Here is a 10,058-nt window from a genome sequence, read left to right as displayed (position 1 = left end):
GATGCTAATTGAAAACACAAGGAAATTTGATCCTATTAAAAAGGCAGGAAGCTGCATTTAGTCAATTCATCATTAAATGCTTACTACAAGGCAGTGTTGCTGATGAAATAGTGCAGGGGCACACCCTCGTGGACAAAATGCTTACAGCACCTGGTATTCCCAGGCGGTCTCCCATCCAAGTACTAACCAGGCCCGACCCTGCTTAGCTTCCGAGATCAGACGAGATCGGGCGTACCCAGGCTGGTATGGCCGTAAGCGAGAAACAATCTCTTGCTACAACATATATAGTCAAAGTGAGTGTGATAAACAGACATTGCATTTTCACCAATTAGATAAGCAGCTTGAACTTTGTGTCACTGAAAAAGTAGAAGAAATTACAAACACTGTTCCCATCACTTTTTAGCACAGGTAGTTGGATAAAATACAAACTTTATTTCCTTTCATCATTTGAACAGGGCAAAGGAGCACAAAGCACACACAAGCTGCATTCAGCAACAATATTCTTGTTTGTCTTATAAATACAAGGCAGATGCTAATTGAAAACACAAGGAAATTTGATCCTATTAAAAAGGCAGGAAGCTGCATTTAGTCAATTCATCCTTAAATGCTTACTACAAGGCAGTGTTGCTGATGAAATAGTGCAGGGGCACACCCTCGTGGACAAAATGCTTACAGCACCTGGTATTCCCAGGCGGTCTCCCATCCAAGTACTAACCAGGCCCGACCCTGCTTAGCTTCCGAGATCAGACGAGATCGGGCGTACCCAGGCTGGTATGGCCGTAAGCGAGAAACAATCTCTTGCTACAACATATATAGTCAAAGTGAGTGTGATAAACAGACATTGCATTTTCACCAATTAGATAAGCAGCTTGAACTTTGTGTCACTGAAAAAGTAGAAGAAATTACAAACACTGTTCCCATCACTTTTTAGCACAGGTAGTTGGATAAAATACAAACTTTATTTCCTTTCATCATTTGAACAGGGCAAAGGAGCACAAAGCACACACAAGCTGCATTCAGCAACAATATTCTTGTTTGTCTTATAAATACAAGGCAGATGCTAATTGAAAACACAAGGAAATTTGATCCTATTAAAAAGGCAGGAAGCTGCATTTAGTCAATTCATCATTAAATGCTTACAACAAAGCAGTGTTGCTGATGAAATAGTGCAGGGGCACACCCTCGTGGACAAAATGCTTACAGCACCTGGTATTCCCAGGCGGTCTCCCATCCAAGTACTAACCAGGCCGGACCCTGCTTAGCTTCCGAGATCAGACGAGATCGGGCGTACCCAGGCTGGTATGGCCGTAAGCGAGAAACAATCTCTTGCTACAACATATATAGTCAAAGTGAGTCTGATAAAACAGACATTTAGTCAATTCATCATTAAATGCTTAATACAAGGCAGTGTTGCTGATGAAATAGTGCAAGAGCACACCCTCGTGGACAAAATGCTTACAGCACCTGGTATTCCCAGGCGGTCTCCCATCCAAGTACTAACCAGGCCCGACCCTGCTTAGCTTCCGAGATCAGACGAGATCGGGCGTACCCAGGCTGGTATGGCCGTAAGCGAGAAACAATCTCTTGCTACAACATATATAGTCAAAGTGAGTGTGATAAACAGACATTGCATTTTCACCAATTAGATAAGCAGCTTGAACTTTGTGTCACTGAAAAAGTAGAAGAAATTACAAACACTGTTCCCATCACTTTTTAGCACAGGTAGTTGGATAAAATACAAACTTTATTTCCTTTCATCATTTGAACAGGGCAAAGGAGCACAAAGCACACACAAGCTGCATTCAGCAACAATATTCTTGTTTGTCTTATAAATACAAGGCAGATGCTAATTGAAAACACAAGGAAATTTGATCCTATTAAAAAGGCAGGAAGCTGCATTTAGTCAATTCATCCTTAAATGCTTACTACAAGGCAGTGTTGCTGATGAAATAGTGCAGGGGCACACCCTCGTGGACAAAATGCTTACAGCACCTGGTATTCCCAGGCGGTCTCCCATCCAAGTACTAACCAGGCCCGACCCTGCTTAGCTTCCGAGATCAGACGAGATCGGGCGTACCCAGGCTGGTATGGCCGTAAGCGAGAAACAATCTCTTGCTACAACATATATAGTCAAAGTGAGTCTGATAAAACAGACATTTAGTCAATTCATCATTAAATGCTTAATACAAGGCAGTGTTGCTGATGAAATAGTGCAAGAGCACACCCTCGTGGACAAAATGCTTACAGCACCTGGTATTCCCAGGCGGTCTCCCATCCAAGTACTAACCAGGCCCGACCCTGCTTAGCTTCCGAGATCAGACGAGATCGGGCGTACCCAGGCTGGTATGGCCGTAAGCGAGAAACAATCTCTTGCTACAACATATATAGTCAAAGTGAGTGTGATAAACAGACATTGCATTTTCACCAATTAGATAAGCAGCTTGAACTTTGTGTCACTGAAAAAGTAGAAGAAATTACAAACACTGTTCCCATCACTTTTTACCACAGGTAGTTGGATAAAATACAAACTTTATTTCCTTTCATCATTTGAACAGGGCAAAGGAGCACAAAGCACACACAAGCTGCATTCAGCAACAATATTCTTGTTTGTCTTATAAATACAAGGCAGATGCTAATTGAAAACACAAGGAAATTTGATCCTATTAAAAAGGCAGGAAGCTGCATTTAGTCAATTCATCATTAAATGCTTACTACAAAGCAGTGTTGCTGATGAAATAGTGCAGGGGCACACCCTCGTGGACAAAATGCTTACAGCACCTGGTATTCCCAGGCGGTCTCCCATCCAAGTACTAACCAGGCCCGACCCTGCTTAGCTTCCGAGATCAGACGAGATCGGGCGTACCCAGGCTGGTATGGCCGTAAGCGAGAAACAATCTCTTGCTACAACATATATAGTCAAAGTGAGTGTGATAAACAGACATTGCATTTTCACCAATTAGATAAGCAGCTTGAACTTTGTGTCACTGAAAAAGTAGAAGAAATTACAAACACTGTTCCCATCACTTTTTAGCACAGGTAGTTGGATAAAATACAAACTTTATTTCCTTTCATCATTTGAACAGGGCAAAGGAGCACAAAGCACACACAAGCTGCATTCAGCAACAATATTCTTGTTTGTCTTATAAATACAAGGCAGATGCTAATTGAAAACACAAGGAAATTTGATCCTATTAAAAAGGCAGGAAGCTGCATTTAGTCAATTCATCATTAAATGCTTACTACAAAGCAGTGTTGCTGATGAAATAGTGCAGGGGCACACCCTCGTGGACAAAATGCTTACAGCACCTGGTATTCCCAGGCGGTCTCCCATCCAAGTACTAACCAGGCCCGACCCTGCTTAGCTTCCGAGATCAGACGAGATCGGGCGTACCCAGGCTGGTATGGCCGTAAGCGAGAAACAATCTCTTGCTACAACATATATAGTCAAAGTGAGTCTGATAAAACAGACATTTAGTCAATTCATCATTAAATGCTTAATACAAGGCAGTGTTGCTGATGAAATAGTGCAAGAGCACACCCTCGTGGACAAAATGCTTACAGCACCTGGTATTCCCAGGCGGTCTCCCATCCAAGTACTAACCAGGCCCGACCCTGCTTAGCTTCCGAGATCAGACGAGATCGGGCGTACCCAGGCTGGTATGGCCGTAAGCGAGAAACAATCTCTTGCTACAACATATATAGTCAAAGTGAGTGTGATAAACAGACATTGCATTTTCACCAATTAGATAAGCAGCTTGAACTTTGTGTCACTGAAAAAGTAGAAGAAATTACAAACACTGTTCCCATCACTTTTTAGCACAGGTAGTTGGATAAAATACAAACTTTATTTCCTTTCATCATTTGAACAGGGCAAAGGAGCACAAAGCACACACAAGCTGCATTCAGCAACAATATTCTTGTTTGTCTTATAAATACAAGGCAGATGCTAATTGAAAACACAAGGAAATTTGATCCTATTAAAAAGGCAGGAAGCTGCATTTAGTCAATTCATCATTAAATGCTTACTACAAGGCAGTGTTGCTGATGAAATAGTGCAGGGGCACACCCTCGTGGACAAAATGCTTACAGCACCTGGTATTCCCAGGCGGTCTCCCATCCAAGTACTAACCTGGCCCGACCCTGCTTAGCTTCCGAGATCAGACGAGATCGGGCGTACCCAGGCTGGTATGGCCGTAAGCGAGAAACAATCTCTTGCTACAACATATATAGTCAAAGTGAGTCTGATAAAACAGACATTTAGTCAATTCATCATTAAATGCTTAATACAAGGCAGTGTTGCTGATGAAATAGTGCAAGAGCACACCCTCGTGGACAAAATGCTTACAGCACCTGGTATTCCCAGGCGGTCTCCCATCCAAGTACTAACCAGGCCCGACCCTGCTTAGCTTCCGAGATCAGACGAGATCGGGCGTACCCAGGCTGGTATGGCCGTAAGCGAGAAACAATCTCTTGCTACAACATATATAGTCAAAGTGAGTGTGATAAACAGACATTGCATTTTCACCAATTAGATAAGCAGCTTGAACTTTGTGTCACTGAAAAAGTAGAAGAAATTACAAACACTGTTCCCATCACTTTTTACCACAGGTAGTTGGATAAAATACAAACTTTATTTCCTTTCATCATTTGAACAGGGCAAAGGAGCACAAAGCACACACAAGCTGCATTCAGCAACAATATTCTTGTTTGTCTTATAAATACAAGGCAGATGCTAATTGAAAACACAAGGAAATTTGATCCTATTAAAAAGGCAGGAAGCTGCATTTAGTCAATTCATCATTAAATGCTTACTACAAGGCAGTGTTGCTGATGAAATAGTGCAGGGGCACACCCTCGTGGACAAAATGCTTACAGCACCTGGTATTCCCAGGCGGTCTCCCATCCAAGTACTAACCAGGCCCGACCCTGCTTAGCTTCCGAGATCAGACGAGATCGGGCGTACCCAGGCTGGTATGGCCGTAAGCGAGAAACAATCTCTTGCTACAACATATATAGTCAAAGTGAGTGTGATAAACAGACATTGCATTTTCACCAATTAGATAAGCAGCTTGAACTTTGTGTCACTGAAAAAGTAGAAGAAATTACAAACACTGTTCCCATCACTTTTTAGCACAGGTAGTTGGATAAAATACAAACTTTATTTCCTTTCATCATTTGAACAGGGCAAAGGAGCACAAAGCACACACAAGCTGCATTCAGCAACAATATTCTTGTTTGTCTTATAAATACAAGGCAGATGCTAATTGAAAACACAAGGAAATTTGATCCTATTAAAAAGGCAGGAAGCTGCATTTAGTCAATTCATCCTTAAATGCTTACTACAAGGCAGTGTTGCTGATGAAATAGTGCAGGGGCACACCCTCGTGGACAAAATGCTTACAGCACCTGGTATTCCCAGGCGGTCTCCCATCCAAGTACTAACCAGGCCCGACCCTGCTTAGCTTCCGAGATCAGACGAGATCGGGCGTACCCAGGCTGGTATGGCCGTAAGCGAGAAACAATCTCTTGCTACAACATATATAGTCAAAGTGAGTGTGATAAACAGACATTGCATTTTCACCAATTAGATAAGCAGCTTGAACTTTGTGTCACTGAAAAAGTAGAAGAAATTACAAACACTGTTCCCATCACTTTTTAGCACAGGTAGTTGGATAAAATACAAACTTTATTTCCTTTCATCATTTGAACAGGGCAAAGGAGCACAAAGCACACACAAGCTGCATTCAGCAACAATATTCTTGTTTGTCTTATAAATACAAGGCAGATGCTAATTGAAAACACAAGGAAATTTGATCCTATTAAAAAGGCAGGAAGCTGCATTTAGTCAATTCATCATTAAATGCTTACAACAAAGCAGTGTTGCTGATGAAATAGTGCAGGGGCACACCCTCGTGGACAAAATGCTTACAGCACCTGGTATTCCCAGGCGGTCTCCCATCCAAGTACTAACCAGGCCGGACCCTGCTTAGCTTCCGAGATCAGACGAGATCGGGCGTACCCAGGCTGGTATGGCCGTAAGCGAGAAACAATCTCTTGCTACAACATATATAGTCAAAGTGAGTCTGATAAAACAGACATTTAGTCAATTCATCATTAAATGCTTAATACAAGGCAGTGTTGCTGATGAAATAGTGCAAGAGCACACCCTCGTGGACAAAATGCTTACAGCACCTGGTATTCCCAGGCGGTCTCCCATCCAAGTACTAACCAGGCCCGACCCTGCTTAGCTTCCGAGATCAGACGAGATCGGGCGTACCCAGGCTGGTATGGCCGTAAGCGAGAAACAATCTCTTGCTACAACATATATAGTCAAAGTGAGTGTGATAAACAGACATTGCATTTTCACCAATTAGATAAGCAGCTTGAACTTTGTGTCACTGAAAAAGTAGAAGAAATTACAAACACTGTTCCCATCACTTTTTAGCACAGGTAGTTGGATAAAATACAAACTTTATTTCCTTTCATCATTTGAACAGGGCAAAGGAGCACAAAGCACACACAAGCTGCATTCAGCAACAATATTCTTGTTTGTCTTATAAATACAAGGCAGATGCTAATTGAAAACACAAGGAAATTTGATCCTATTAAAAAGGCAGGAAGCTGCATTTAGTCAATTCATCATTAAATGCTTACTACAAGGCAGTGTTGCTGATGAAATAGTGCAGGGGCACACCCTCGTGGACAAAATGCTTACAGCACCTGGTATTCCCAGGCGGTCTCCCATCCAAGTACTAACCAGGCCCGACCCTGCTTAGCTTCCGAGATCAGACGAGATCGGGCGTACCCAGGCTGGTATGGCCGTAAGCGAGAAACAATCTCTTGCTACAACATATATAGTCAAAGTGAGTCTGATAAAACAGACATTTAGTCAATTCATCATTAAATGCTTAATACAAGGCAGTGTTGCTGATGAAATAGTGCAAGAGCACACCCTCGTGGACAAAATGCTTACAGCACCTGGTATTCCCAGGCGGTCTCCCATCCAAGTACTAACCAGGCCCGACCCTGCTTAGCTTCCGAGATCAGACGAGATCGGGCGTACCCAGGCTGGTATGGCCGTAAGCGAGAAACAATCTCTTGCTACAACATATATAGTCAAAGTGAGTGTGATAAACAGACATTGCATTTTCACCAATTAGATAAGCAGCTTGAACTTTGTGTCACTGAAAAAGTAGAAGAAATTACAAACACTGTTCCCATCACTTTTTACCACAGGTAGTTGGATAAAATACAAACTTTATTTCCTTTCATCATTTGAACAGGGCAAAGGAGCACAAAGCACACACAAGCTGCATTCAGCAACAATATTCTTGTTTGTCTTATAAATACAAGGCAGATGCTAATTGAAAACACAAGGAAATTTGATCCTATTAAAAAGGCAGGAAGCTGCATTTAGTCAATTCATCATTAAATGCTTACTACAAGGCAGTGTTGCTGATGAAATAGTGCAGGGGCACACCCTCGTGGACAAAATGCTTACAGCACCTGGTATTCCCAGGCGGTCTCCGATCCAAGTACTAACCAGGCCCGACCCTGCTTAGCTTCCGAGATCAGACGAGATCGGGCGTACCCAGGCTGGTATGGCCGTAAGCGAGAAACAATCTCTTGCTACAACATATATAGTCAAAGTGAGTGTGATAAACAGACATTGCATTTTCACCAATTAGATAAGCAGCTTGAACTTTGTGTCACTGAAAAAGTAGAAGAAATTACAAACACTGTTCCCATCACTTTTTACCACAGGTAGTTGGATAAAATACAAACTTTATTTCCTTTCATCATTTGAACAGGGCAAAGGAGCACAAAGCACACACAAGCTGCATTCAGCAACAATATTCTTGTTTGTCTTATAAATACAAGGCAGATGCTAATTGAAAACACAAGGAAATTTGATCCTATTAAAAAGGCAGGAAGCTGCATTTAGTCAATTCATCATTAAATGCTTACTACAAGGCAGTGTTGCTGATGAAATAGTGCAGGGGCACACCCTCGTGGACAAAATGCTTACAGCACCTGGTATTCCCAGGCGGTCTCCCATCCAAGTACTAACCAGGCCTGACCCTGCTTAGCTTCCGAGATCAGACGAGATCGGGCGTACCCAGGCTGGTATGGCCGTAAGCGAGAACCAATCTCTTGCTACAACATATATAGTCAAAGTGAGTGTGATAAACAGACATTGCATTTTCACCAATTAGATAAGCAGCTTGAACTTTGTGTCACTGAAAAAGTAGAAGAAATTACAAACACTGTTCCCATCACTTTTTAGCACAGGTAGTTGGATAAAATACAAACTTTATTTCCTTTCATCATTTGAACAGGGCAAAGGAGCACAAAGCACACACAAGCTGCATTCAGCAACAATATTCTTGTTTGTCTTATAAATACAAGGCAGATGCTAATTGAAAACACAAGGAAATTTGATCCTATTAAAAAGGCAGGAAGCTGCATTTAGTCAATTCATCATTAAATGCTTACTACAAGGCAGTGTTGCTGATGAAATAGTGCAGGGGCACACCCTCGTGGACAAAATGCTTACAGCACCTGGTATTCCCAGGCGGTCTCCCATCCAAGTACTAACCAGGCCCGACCCTGCTTAGCTTCCGAGATCAGACGAGATCGGGCGTACCCAGGCTGGTATGGCCGTAAGCGAGAAACAATCTCTTGCTACAACATATATAGTCAAAGTGAGTCTGATAAAACAGACATTTAGTCAATTCATCATTAAATGCTTAATACAAGGCAGTGTTGCTGATGAAATAGTGCAAGAGCACACCCTCGTGGACAAAATGCTTACAGCACCTGGTATTCCCAGGCGGTCTCCCATCCAAGTACTAACCAGGCCCGACCCTGCTTAGCTTCCGAGATCAGACGAGATCGGGCGTACCCAGGCTGGTATGGCCGTAAGCGAGAAACAATCTCTTGCTACAACATATATAGTCAAAGTGAGTGTGATAAACAGACATTGCATTTTCACCAATTAGATAAGCAGCTTGAACTTTGTGTCACTGAAAAAGTAGAAGAAATTACAAACACTGTTCCCATCACTTTTTAGCACAGGTAGTTGGATAAAATACAAACTTTATTTCCTTTCATCATTTGAACAGGGCAAAGGAGCACAAAGCACACACAAGCTGCATTCAGCAACAATATTCTTGTTTGTCTTATAAATACAAGGCAGATGCTAATTGAAAACACAAGGAAATTTGATCCTATTAAAAAGGCAGGAAGCTGCATTTAGTCAATTCATCATTAAATGCTTACTACAAGGCAGTGTTGCTGATGAAATAGTGCAGGGGCACACCCTCGTGGACAAAATGCTTACAGCACCTGGTATTCCCAGGCGGTCTCCCATCCAAGTACTAACCAGGCCTGACCCTGCTTAGCTTCCGAGATCAGACGAGATCGGGCGTACCCAGGCTGGTATGGCCGTAAGCGAGAACCAATCTCTTGCTACAACATATATAGTCAAAGTGAGTGTGATAAACAGACATTGCATTTTCACCAATTAGATAAGCAGCTTGAACTTTGTGTCACTGAAAAAGTAGAAGAAATTACAAACACTGTTCCCATCACTTTTTACCACAGGTAGTTGGATAAAATACAAACTTTATTTCCTTTCATCATTTGAACAGGGCAAAGGAGCACAAAGCACACACAAGCTGCATTCAGCAACAATATTCTTGTTTGTCTTATAAATACAAGGCAGATGCTAATTGAAAACACAAGGAAATTTGATCCTATTAAAAAGGCAGGAAGCTGCATTTAGTCAATTCATCATTAAATGCTTACTACAAGGCAGTGTTGCTGATGAAATAGTGCAGGGGCACACCCTCGTGGACAAAATGCTTACAGCACCTGGTATTCCCAGGCGGTCTCCCATCCAAGTACTAACCAGGCCCGACCCTGCTTAGCTTCCGAGATCAGACGAGATCGGGCGTACCCAGGCTGGTATGGCCGTAAGCGAGAAACAATCTCTTGCTACAACATATATAGTCAAAGTGAGTCTGATAAAACAGACATTTAGTCAATTCATCATT

At 42.3% G+C, this 10,058-nt stretch overlaps 23 non-coding genes across 23 annotated transcripts; all 23 read right to left on the bottom strand.

Annotated features, from left to right (window-relative positions):
• Positions 1–138: 138 nt before the first annotated feature.
• Positions 139–257, bottom strand: LOC145871507 (5S ribosomal RNA). Its single transcript, XR_014387138.1, has one exon. It is a non-coding gene; the product is annotated as a 5S ribosomal RNA (ribosomal RNA).
• A 409-nt stretch (positions 258–666) lies between these two features.
• LOC145871506 (5S ribosomal RNA) lies at positions 667–785 on the bottom strand. The gene has a single exon (XR_014387137.1). It is a non-coding gene; the product is annotated as a 5S ribosomal RNA (ribosomal RNA).
• Positions 786–1,194: 409 nt separating this feature from the next.
• LOC145869383 (5S ribosomal RNA) lies at positions 1,195–1,313 on the bottom strand. Its single transcript, XR_014385379.1, has one exon. It is a non-coding gene; the product is annotated as a 5S ribosomal RNA (ribosomal RNA).
• Positions 1,314–1,452: 139 nt separating this feature from the next.
• On the bottom strand, positions 1,453–1,571 carry LOC145871505 (5S ribosomal RNA). The gene has a single exon (XR_014387136.1). It is a non-coding gene; the product is annotated as a 5S ribosomal RNA (ribosomal RNA).
• Positions 1,572–1,980: 409 nt separating this feature from the next.
• On the bottom strand, positions 1,981–2,099 carry LOC145871504 (5S ribosomal RNA). The gene has a single exon (XR_014387135.1). It is a non-coding gene; the product is annotated as a 5S ribosomal RNA (ribosomal RNA).
• Positions 2,100–2,238: 139 nt separating this feature from the next.
• On the bottom strand, positions 2,239–2,357 carry LOC145871503 (5S ribosomal RNA). Its single transcript, XR_014387134.1, has one exon. It is a non-coding gene; the product is annotated as a 5S ribosomal RNA (ribosomal RNA).
• A 409-nt stretch (positions 2,358–2,766) lies between these two features.
• On the bottom strand, positions 2,767–2,885 carry LOC145871502 (5S ribosomal RNA). The gene has a single exon (XR_014387133.1). It is a non-coding gene; the product is annotated as a 5S ribosomal RNA (ribosomal RNA).
• A 409-nt stretch (positions 2,886–3,294) lies between these two features.
• Positions 3,295–3,413, bottom strand: LOC145871500 (5S ribosomal RNA). Its single transcript, XR_014387131.1, has one exon. It is a non-coding gene; the product is annotated as a 5S ribosomal RNA (ribosomal RNA).
• Positions 3,414–3,552: 139 nt separating this feature from the next.
• Positions 3,553–3,671, bottom strand: LOC145871499 (5S ribosomal RNA). Its single transcript, XR_014387130.1, has one exon. It is a non-coding gene; the product is annotated as a 5S ribosomal RNA (ribosomal RNA).
• A 409-nt stretch (positions 3,672–4,080) lies between these two features.
• LOC145872409 (5S ribosomal RNA) lies at positions 4,081–4,199 on the bottom strand. Its single transcript, XR_014388041.1, has one exon. It is a non-coding gene; the product is annotated as a 5S ribosomal RNA (ribosomal RNA).
• A 139-nt stretch (positions 4,200–4,338) lies between these two features.
• Positions 4,339–4,457, bottom strand: LOC145871498 (5S ribosomal RNA). The gene has a single exon (XR_014387129.1). It is a non-coding gene; the product is annotated as a 5S ribosomal RNA (ribosomal RNA).
• A 409-nt stretch (positions 4,458–4,866) lies between these two features.
• On the bottom strand, positions 4,867–4,985 carry LOC145871497 (5S ribosomal RNA). Its single transcript, XR_014387128.1, has one exon. It is a non-coding gene; the product is annotated as a 5S ribosomal RNA (ribosomal RNA).
• A 409-nt stretch (positions 4,986–5,394) lies between these two features.
• LOC145871496 (5S ribosomal RNA) lies at positions 5,395–5,513 on the bottom strand. The gene has a single exon (XR_014387127.1). It is a non-coding gene; the product is annotated as a 5S ribosomal RNA (ribosomal RNA).
• A 409-nt stretch (positions 5,514–5,922) lies between these two features.
• Positions 5,923–6,041, bottom strand: LOC145869382 (5S ribosomal RNA). Its single transcript, XR_014385378.1, has one exon. It is a non-coding gene; the product is annotated as a 5S ribosomal RNA (ribosomal RNA).
• A 139-nt stretch (positions 6,042–6,180) lies between these two features.
• On the bottom strand, positions 6,181–6,299 carry LOC145871494 (5S ribosomal RNA). Its single transcript, XR_014387125.1, has one exon. It is a non-coding gene; the product is annotated as a 5S ribosomal RNA (ribosomal RNA).
• A 409-nt stretch (positions 6,300–6,708) lies between these two features.
• LOC145871493 (5S ribosomal RNA) lies at positions 6,709–6,827 on the bottom strand. The gene has a single exon (XR_014387124.1). It is a non-coding gene; the product is annotated as a 5S ribosomal RNA (ribosomal RNA).
• Positions 6,828–6,966: 139 nt separating this feature from the next.
• Positions 6,967–7,085, bottom strand: LOC145871492 (5S ribosomal RNA). Its single transcript, XR_014387123.1, has one exon. It is a non-coding gene; the product is annotated as a 5S ribosomal RNA (ribosomal RNA).
• Positions 7,086–7,494: 409 nt separating this feature from the next.
• Positions 7,495–7,613, bottom strand: LOC145869475 (5S ribosomal RNA). Its single transcript, XR_014385471.1, has one exon. It is a non-coding gene; the product is annotated as a 5S ribosomal RNA (ribosomal RNA).
• Positions 7,614–8,022: 409 nt separating this feature from the next.
• Positions 8,023–8,141, bottom strand: LOC145868429 (5S ribosomal RNA). The gene has a single exon (XR_014384425.1). It is a non-coding gene; the product is annotated as a 5S ribosomal RNA (ribosomal RNA).
• Positions 8,142–8,550: 409 nt separating this feature from the next.
• LOC145871491 (5S ribosomal RNA) lies at positions 8,551–8,669 on the bottom strand. The gene has a single exon (XR_014387122.1). It is a non-coding gene; the product is annotated as a 5S ribosomal RNA (ribosomal RNA).
• Positions 8,670–8,808: 139 nt separating this feature from the next.
• Positions 8,809–8,927, bottom strand: LOC145871490 (5S ribosomal RNA). The gene has a single exon (XR_014387121.1). It is a non-coding gene; the product is annotated as a 5S ribosomal RNA (ribosomal RNA).
• Positions 8,928–9,336: 409 nt separating this feature from the next.
• LOC145868427 (5S ribosomal RNA) lies at positions 9,337–9,455 on the bottom strand. Its single transcript, XR_014384423.1, has one exon. It is a non-coding gene; the product is annotated as a 5S ribosomal RNA (ribosomal RNA).
• A 409-nt stretch (positions 9,456–9,864) lies between these two features.
• LOC145871488 (5S ribosomal RNA) lies at positions 9,865–9,983 on the bottom strand. Its single transcript, XR_014387119.1, has one exon. It is a non-coding gene; the product is annotated as a 5S ribosomal RNA (ribosomal RNA).
• Between the last annotated feature and the right edge of the window lie 75 nt (positions 9,984–10,058).

Source organism: Salmo salar, unplaced genomic scaffold (assembly GCF_965601325.2).
Source record: "Salmo salar unplaced genomic scaffold, fSalSal1 ptg000293l, whole genome shotgun sequence".
Lineage (NCBI taxonomy): Eukaryota > Metazoa > Chordata > Actinopteri > Salmoniformes > Salmonidae > Salmo > Salmo salar.
Note: the sequence above shows the minus strand (reverse complement) of the source record. Positions and strands in the feature narration are given on the sequence as shown.